The sequence below is a fragment of the Hemicordylus capensis genome, chromosome 2 (genome assembly GCF_027244095.1).
Source record: "Hemicordylus capensis ecotype Gifberg chromosome 2, rHemCap1.1.pri, whole genome shotgun sequence".
Lineage (NCBI taxonomy): Eukaryota > Metazoa > Chordata > Lepidosauria > Squamata > Cordylidae > Hemicordylus > Hemicordylus capensis.
Genome location: NC_069658.1, coordinates 78,848,823 through 78,855,419, shown reverse-complemented (window position 1 = coordinate 78,855,419; position 6,597 = coordinate 78,848,823). Strand labels below are relative to the sequence as shown.

Sequence of the window (6,597 nt, the reverse complement as noted above, 5' to 3'; positions counted from 1 at the left end):
ACCAGTTTGTACATGCATTCATTTCAGAAGCAAACCCGGGTACATGCTCCTCAAATGTAGGATACAGATATGAAGTGTACTACTATATGTGCAATGAACATAATGTGTGAGTGACCGTACACGTTTATAGATCTGCACTGTACACAGGTTGTATGTGCATTGAACAAAGCATATGACTGGGGCTTTCAACAAATGTACATTATGTTTACAGTGTATGCCTATACAAAATAACTTGTACAGTTATTCAAACATTAATCTAGGGAAAAGATGTGAAGCAAGAAAGGAAAGAAAGAGCCTGGGGCAGTTGGGAACAAAAAGGAGACAGGATATCTAATGAGCTATAGGAGGCAAAGAAAACTTCAGAAGAAAGGAAGGAAGCTTGGAGTAATATCCCTTTGTACCCATTGACTCACCTAAGAAATTTCATGGGCCTTTCACTAGTCATTTTATAAACTTACTAGGTGAGATCTGTTAACCAGGCAAAGTCATTTTGCATAGATTATATAGTTCAAGAAAGTAAATATATGTAATAGAATTTTGTATTAATGTGCTTTCAAGGGAGGTAAAATAACAGTTTTAAATTTGTAGGATTTCAACTTCAAATGTTATTTATTTTATTGAATACATACAATATATGGTAAATGTAAATCATAGTAAATTTGAAATTGAGAAAGATCTTCTGCTTCTCTTGGGCATAATGTTGTTTTTGAATTATTGATCTTTTTATTGAATGTTAAAAATCTGTTGAAAACAATAACAGTTAAAATATGGTTATTATTTTCACTATTTCTGCTAAAATAATACAGAATAATTACATTTCCACTGAGCATATTCTAGTGTGAAAAGTAATGCATTCAGCCAAATTCAGTGGCAAGATTGTTCATGCACAATTTGGTATCTGTAGGTCATTGAGAAGTATGACTTTATTTTGCACCAAACAACCGACCAATTCTTCAAAATATGTTATAGATAAAGCAAGAAGAAAATGACACAAGAGAAATCCTCCTACCCCAGAACCTGATTTGTCACTCTACTGATAGCATGCCATGATGCCTCATTAACTAGTGCAAATGCTATAGCATGATGAAGCTGCTGTCTCTCTTATTATTACTATAGCTTGGACACAGTTGAATGGGCAACTACCATAACATATATCTTTGTCTCCTAATCTTGGATTTTGTCTCCTAATCAACCCCACTCCCCACTCTCTCGGAGACTACAAATCTGGGTAGAAAACTGACAATCCCAAAGATGCATACTTTTCAATCAAAGCTTTGCATTTTCAAATGACATTTCAAAATTCACAGCATTTCATAACAATTGGGAAGAATGACCCCACACTGAAGAAGATGCAAGTCAATAAACACTCAGACAAATTGTGGAGGATGTATTAATCAATAAAACAAATCTTTATTATACAACAGTTTTATTAAACAATATATGAACTAAACAACTGCAGTGGGTCTATTCCACCCACATCCCCAAGCAGTGTGGGCCTAAACTCAGGTGAGAGTTAGACACTAGCATCCTTCCCCCCACTCCACCCCCACTATCCTGCTAAGGTGATCACACCCTGACCCTAACTATGCAGCTTTTGAAGTGGGTGCTGCTACTGAAATAGAGAGGAGTCACAATCCTGCCCTCTACACTGCCAAGACACTAAGAGCTGCTCAACAACTCCCCCCTTATTGAAAATGCCCAAGGGTGCTCACCAACCTGACCTTTACTGTTACCCCTGCTCACACTGAACCTACCAGTTGTGGCCAAATAAACTCAAGAGGACAGGGTGGAGCAGCTGAAAATACTCCAAACTGGGCCAATCTGTTGGGACTGAGCAGAAAATATTCCTGCTCAGCTTCCAATAAGTTGACCAGTAATGCTCATTTTGTCCCACGAGAGTGAGGGAAGGGTGCCAGCGTTTATGCTGAATCAATCATAATGCAGGGAGGCATGCTAATAGCTTCTGTGAAACCCTGCTTCCTCACTGCACTCTGGCCTTGAACCCACTCACTGCCTCCTGCCTACTTCAAAGGCCAGGTGAGGCGAAGCCACTTCTCCCAGCAGGAGACTGGGGGCATGATGTTATTGAATGAAGCGTAACCTTGTATGTTGTTATTTCAAGTTATTTTATTAACCTTTTCAAAAATTCTACAAAGGATCTATCGACACTGAATTATAAGATACATACCATTTCATATTACACATCTTCTTTGGTGGGGACAAAGGGCTCTCATATCATTTTTACCAATTGTTATGAAGTCTATGTATTTTGGAGTATTGAAATATCATTTGCAAATGCAAACCTAAGAATATAAAGCACGGATCTTTGGGATTGTCAAGAGCATTTCTAGACAGATCTGCAGTTTCTTATATTTAAATATATATCAGTAGCATAATAAAAGTGACCAGACTTGTTATGAATGAATTTAAAGGCTGCTATGAGCCTTGATAATAATCTAAGAGTACTGTGTAATATATCAGTGGGGTAATATGAACTACCAGCTTATGCTGGTGTAAGGATTAAGACTCTAAAAATACTCTTAGTATTTTTACCTCAGCACAGACACAACAGAGCACCATTTCCAATTTCAACAAGAATATGAAATATATTTTAGTGGTAGATCCAGCAGGAATCAGGCTTCCTAAGAAAACAGGTTTTGGGGAGTAAACGGAGATGTTATTCCAGTAACCAGATGCTAATAGCACATGTCCAAGTGAGGCAAGAAGGAAGGTTCCAGGTGCAGCAACCAAGAGCCAAAGCCAGTAATACAGCCGAAGACAGGCTGGCCAAAGTTGTGTTCCAAAAAGTAACAGGATATGAAAAGGAAACAGGAGCTTGTCTAGGCCAGCTCTGATTAAACATGTTGCTCAGAGGAGCAAGGTCTGAGGCTAGGGCTTGATAAGTCCACATGGGCAGAGATTGGCCTTGGGTCAGCTGATGGAATACTTAGACAGATTACACAGCTGGAGTGGCATCATGTGATAATCTGAAAGTACAGAACACAGGCTACCAGGCTTGCAGCTGATACATTTGTGGTAAGGATGTAAGCTGCTGAAGTCTGACAATAAGGACTCATTGTGCCAGTGGGACACCACTGGGATCAAAAGACTCATCTTGGATACAGCAGACATTACAAAAGTCAAAATGCAGTTGATTTATCACAGTCATATTAAGTATTAAGTTGCCCTGTTAAGTTCAATGAGACTTCAGTGGAGCACACGCACCAGCCACTTGCAGACTGATGCTCACTGGGGTGGTAAGAGGGTACGCTGCCACTACATGCCAGTGATTTTGGTCACAGTGCTGGTGGGGAAAATGCAGCGGGGTGGGAGTTGGGTAAGAGCCCCTCCCTCCTGCTTAAAGGTAACCCCCGCTGCTGCCGTCGCCACTGGTTCAGCCAAATGCTGGACCACCGGACCAGTTTGTGCACATCCCTAGTGGCTAGAGATATAATTCCAAAAAAAAGTCATGGCACAGGAATGAACTTTTGACACCTCTTTAAAAAAATTATAAGGATACAGTTTGAATCAGGATCATGAAAAAGGGGGAGGAGTCTAATCCTTTCCTCCCACACTGATTCCTCAAATTAAGTCACCACCCGTGCAGAAAACATATCCAATGTTGTGGTTAATAGTAGCATAGAGGATGATTTGGACAGTGCCAAAAAGAAAGGATTGGACATCCCTTCACCCCTGGGCCATAATCCCAACCCAAATTCAGTGGATGCAGCTGGGTTTTTTTTGGCGGGGAGGATGAAAAGTTCAAATTATGGAACTTCCACTTCATAGCTCATCTGGTCCATAATAATCCAGAGAAGCTGCTTAAAACAGCACAACAGCAAATACAGGTGAAACTCGGAAAATTAGAATATCGTGCAAAAGTCCATTAATTTCAGTAATGCAAATTAAAAGGTGAAACTGATATATGAGACAGATGCATTACATGCAAAGCGAGATAAGTCAAGTCTTAATTTGTTATAATTGTGATGATCATGGCGTACAGCTCATAAAAACCCCAAATCCACAATCTCAGAAAATTAGAATATTACATGGAACCAAGAAGACAAGGATTGAAGAATAGAACAATATCGGACCTCTGAAAAGTATACAGTGTACTGTGCTTGATTGGCCAGCAAACTCGCCTGACCTGACCCCATAGAGAATCTATGGGGCATTGCCAAGAGAAGGATGAGAGACATGAGACCAAACAATGCAGAAGAGCTGAAGGCCGCTAATGAAGCATCCTGGTCTTCCATAATACCTCATCAGTGCCACAGGCTGATAGCATCCATGTCACGCCACGTTGAGGCAGTAATTGCTGCAAAAGGGGCCCAAACCAAGTACTGAATACATATGCATGCTTATACTTTTCAGAGGTCCGATATTGTTCTATTCTTCAATCCTTGTCTTCTTGGTTCCATGTAATATTCTAATTTTCTGAGATTGTGGATTTGGGGTTTTCATGAGCTGTACGCCATGATCATCACAATTATAACAAATTAAGGCTTGACTTATCTCGCTTTGCATGCAATGCATCTGTCTCATATACCAGTTTCACTTTTTAATTTGCATTACTGAAATTAATGGACTTTTGCATGATATTCTAATTTTCTGAGTTTCACCTGTACATAAATCATTTTTAAGTTCACAATAGCCCTGTTCAAATGCATTTAAAAAAACAAAAAACAAAAACACCTCAGTGTAATCATATACTGCACTGACACAGGGTCCAGAAGTATTGCCCTGGCACTCACCTGTCTTGGTATGCTGTTCATGGTTACAGCAGCAGCATCTGAATAGGCAAGCACTGTAACTGCAATGGTGGGTGTTTCCAAGATCAGGAGACTGGGACCTCTTCAGTCATGGCTGTAACCTTGCACTGCTGTAACTGTGAGCAGCACGGTGAGGGGGATGAGTTACTTCTGGTTCAGCTTTTGGAAACATACACAATTACAGTATTTTCTAAAAATAATGTCTGCATAGGGCTTATATATTTTCAATTTCAGTTTTATGCATGTCTGTTGAAGTTCCTTAAGAATTAAGAGCTGCCTCTTAGTGAGCTAGAGACTGCATTATTCCTTTGTTGGCAAGATGAAAACAAGATGTAAATTGTAGATGATTGCTTTGGACTGATACATCTAGTTTGCTTCATTTTGTACATGTTGCTTGTTGTTTCCACGCCTTTTTGTTGGCAGATAAGTGTACAAAAGACCAGCCAAGATGTCTATGAATTCTATTCACACAGAGAGGTTACCATAGAAATGAAAGAGAGATTTCATTTACACATTTCTGCAGTGCATTTTCTGACAGCTGTGGTTGACACATTTGGTAGCAACGTTACTGAAAGATTTATCTTCCAGAGAAAAGAAACTGAACATATCTCTAGGTAAAGACATAAATGATTTTCTAATTCCTGTCACCTCTCCTCATATAACCTTACTATTCCTAAAGTATTTTCAATTGATGGCAGAAAAATAAGATGCAAGATCACCTTCACAAAATTTTATGGAGTCCAAAGATCTTTGGATTTTCACACTCACACAATACATTTCTAGAAGTTACTCATTTGCTGTGGACAATGCATTTCAAGGAGTAATTCCTTCAGGATAATTTTTTCAAATTTATCATTAGGGTTCTGTTGCAACAGTTATGCATGAAATGTAGACACACGAGTGCAACTTGTGAAGAACACAGTGGTGACTGATGGGTCCTGAGACTGGGGAGGGGGGGTGGCGGCATGGGGGAGCTAGGCAGGGCAGGTGAAGAGCCATAGATAGTGAGAAGTAGAGCCCATTCAGGATTGATCTCTTTCTCTCTCTCACCATGCCTGTCTCTCTGTCTCACCCAGGGCCGGATTAACATAGTAGCAAATGTAACATTTGCTACAGGCCCCATGTTTTCTAAGGCCCCACATGCCTGGCTTGAACGTCTGCCCCTTCTTTCTGCTCTCTATTTGGAGCTCTCTGCTGACTCTCCTCATTGCCTGCTGCTGCCCATTCTCATCTCCAGCATCGCTCCCCTCGCTCGAGGGCGTTTAAGCAAGGTCTTCCTGGCGCCATGGTGTTGACTGGAATATCTATTATGTTAAGCAGCACGGGAGGGAGTAGTAAGAACAACAATAGGAACAGATAGCTTCCTATCTGTTCTCAAAGATAACTTTACCTCAAAGGGGTGTCAAAGATAACTTTATCGCCAGGGAGTTGGTCCATATTTTGTTTAAACTGTAAAAGTTTTTAAAAACATACACAGAGAGAGTAAAAGAAATAAAAGCAGTTTAGATTAAAAAACAACTAACTATTAATGCCGGGCGGAAGAAAGGAAGCTAAAGAAGATGCTAGTTGAATGTTGCCAGCGTTTTCTGACTGACTGGGAGAGGGTAAAGATAAGCAATGAGAACCTGTACCTTTAAGAGGAAAAAGAAAGCCGGAAGTAACTCAGATACACGGCAAGAGGAGTCTCAAAGTGTAGTGGATCAACTGAGGGGAGCTTGGAGGGAGATTATATTATGGTCTTGTTGGGTAAGGGCACTTATATCCTCCTTTAGTATCTAGTGCTGTTGGGAGGGAATTTGTGATCATTGCTTTTCAAGGAACTGCC

The 6,597-nt window shown here is 40.3% G+C and overlaps 1 long non-coding RNA gene across 1 annotated transcript; it reads right to left on the bottom strand.

The window, feature by feature from the left end:
- Positions 1-636: 636 nt before the first annotated feature.
- Positions 637-4,884, bottom strand: LOC128343459 (uncharacterized). The gene is made up of 3 exons (XR_008315544.1): positions 4,755-4,884; positions 2,554-2,642; positions 637-741 (listed from the first exon to the last, which is right to left on the bottom strand). It is a non-coding gene; the product is annotated as an uncharacterized LOC128343459 (long non-coding RNA).
- Between the last annotated feature and the right edge of the window lie 1,713 nt (positions 4,885-6,597).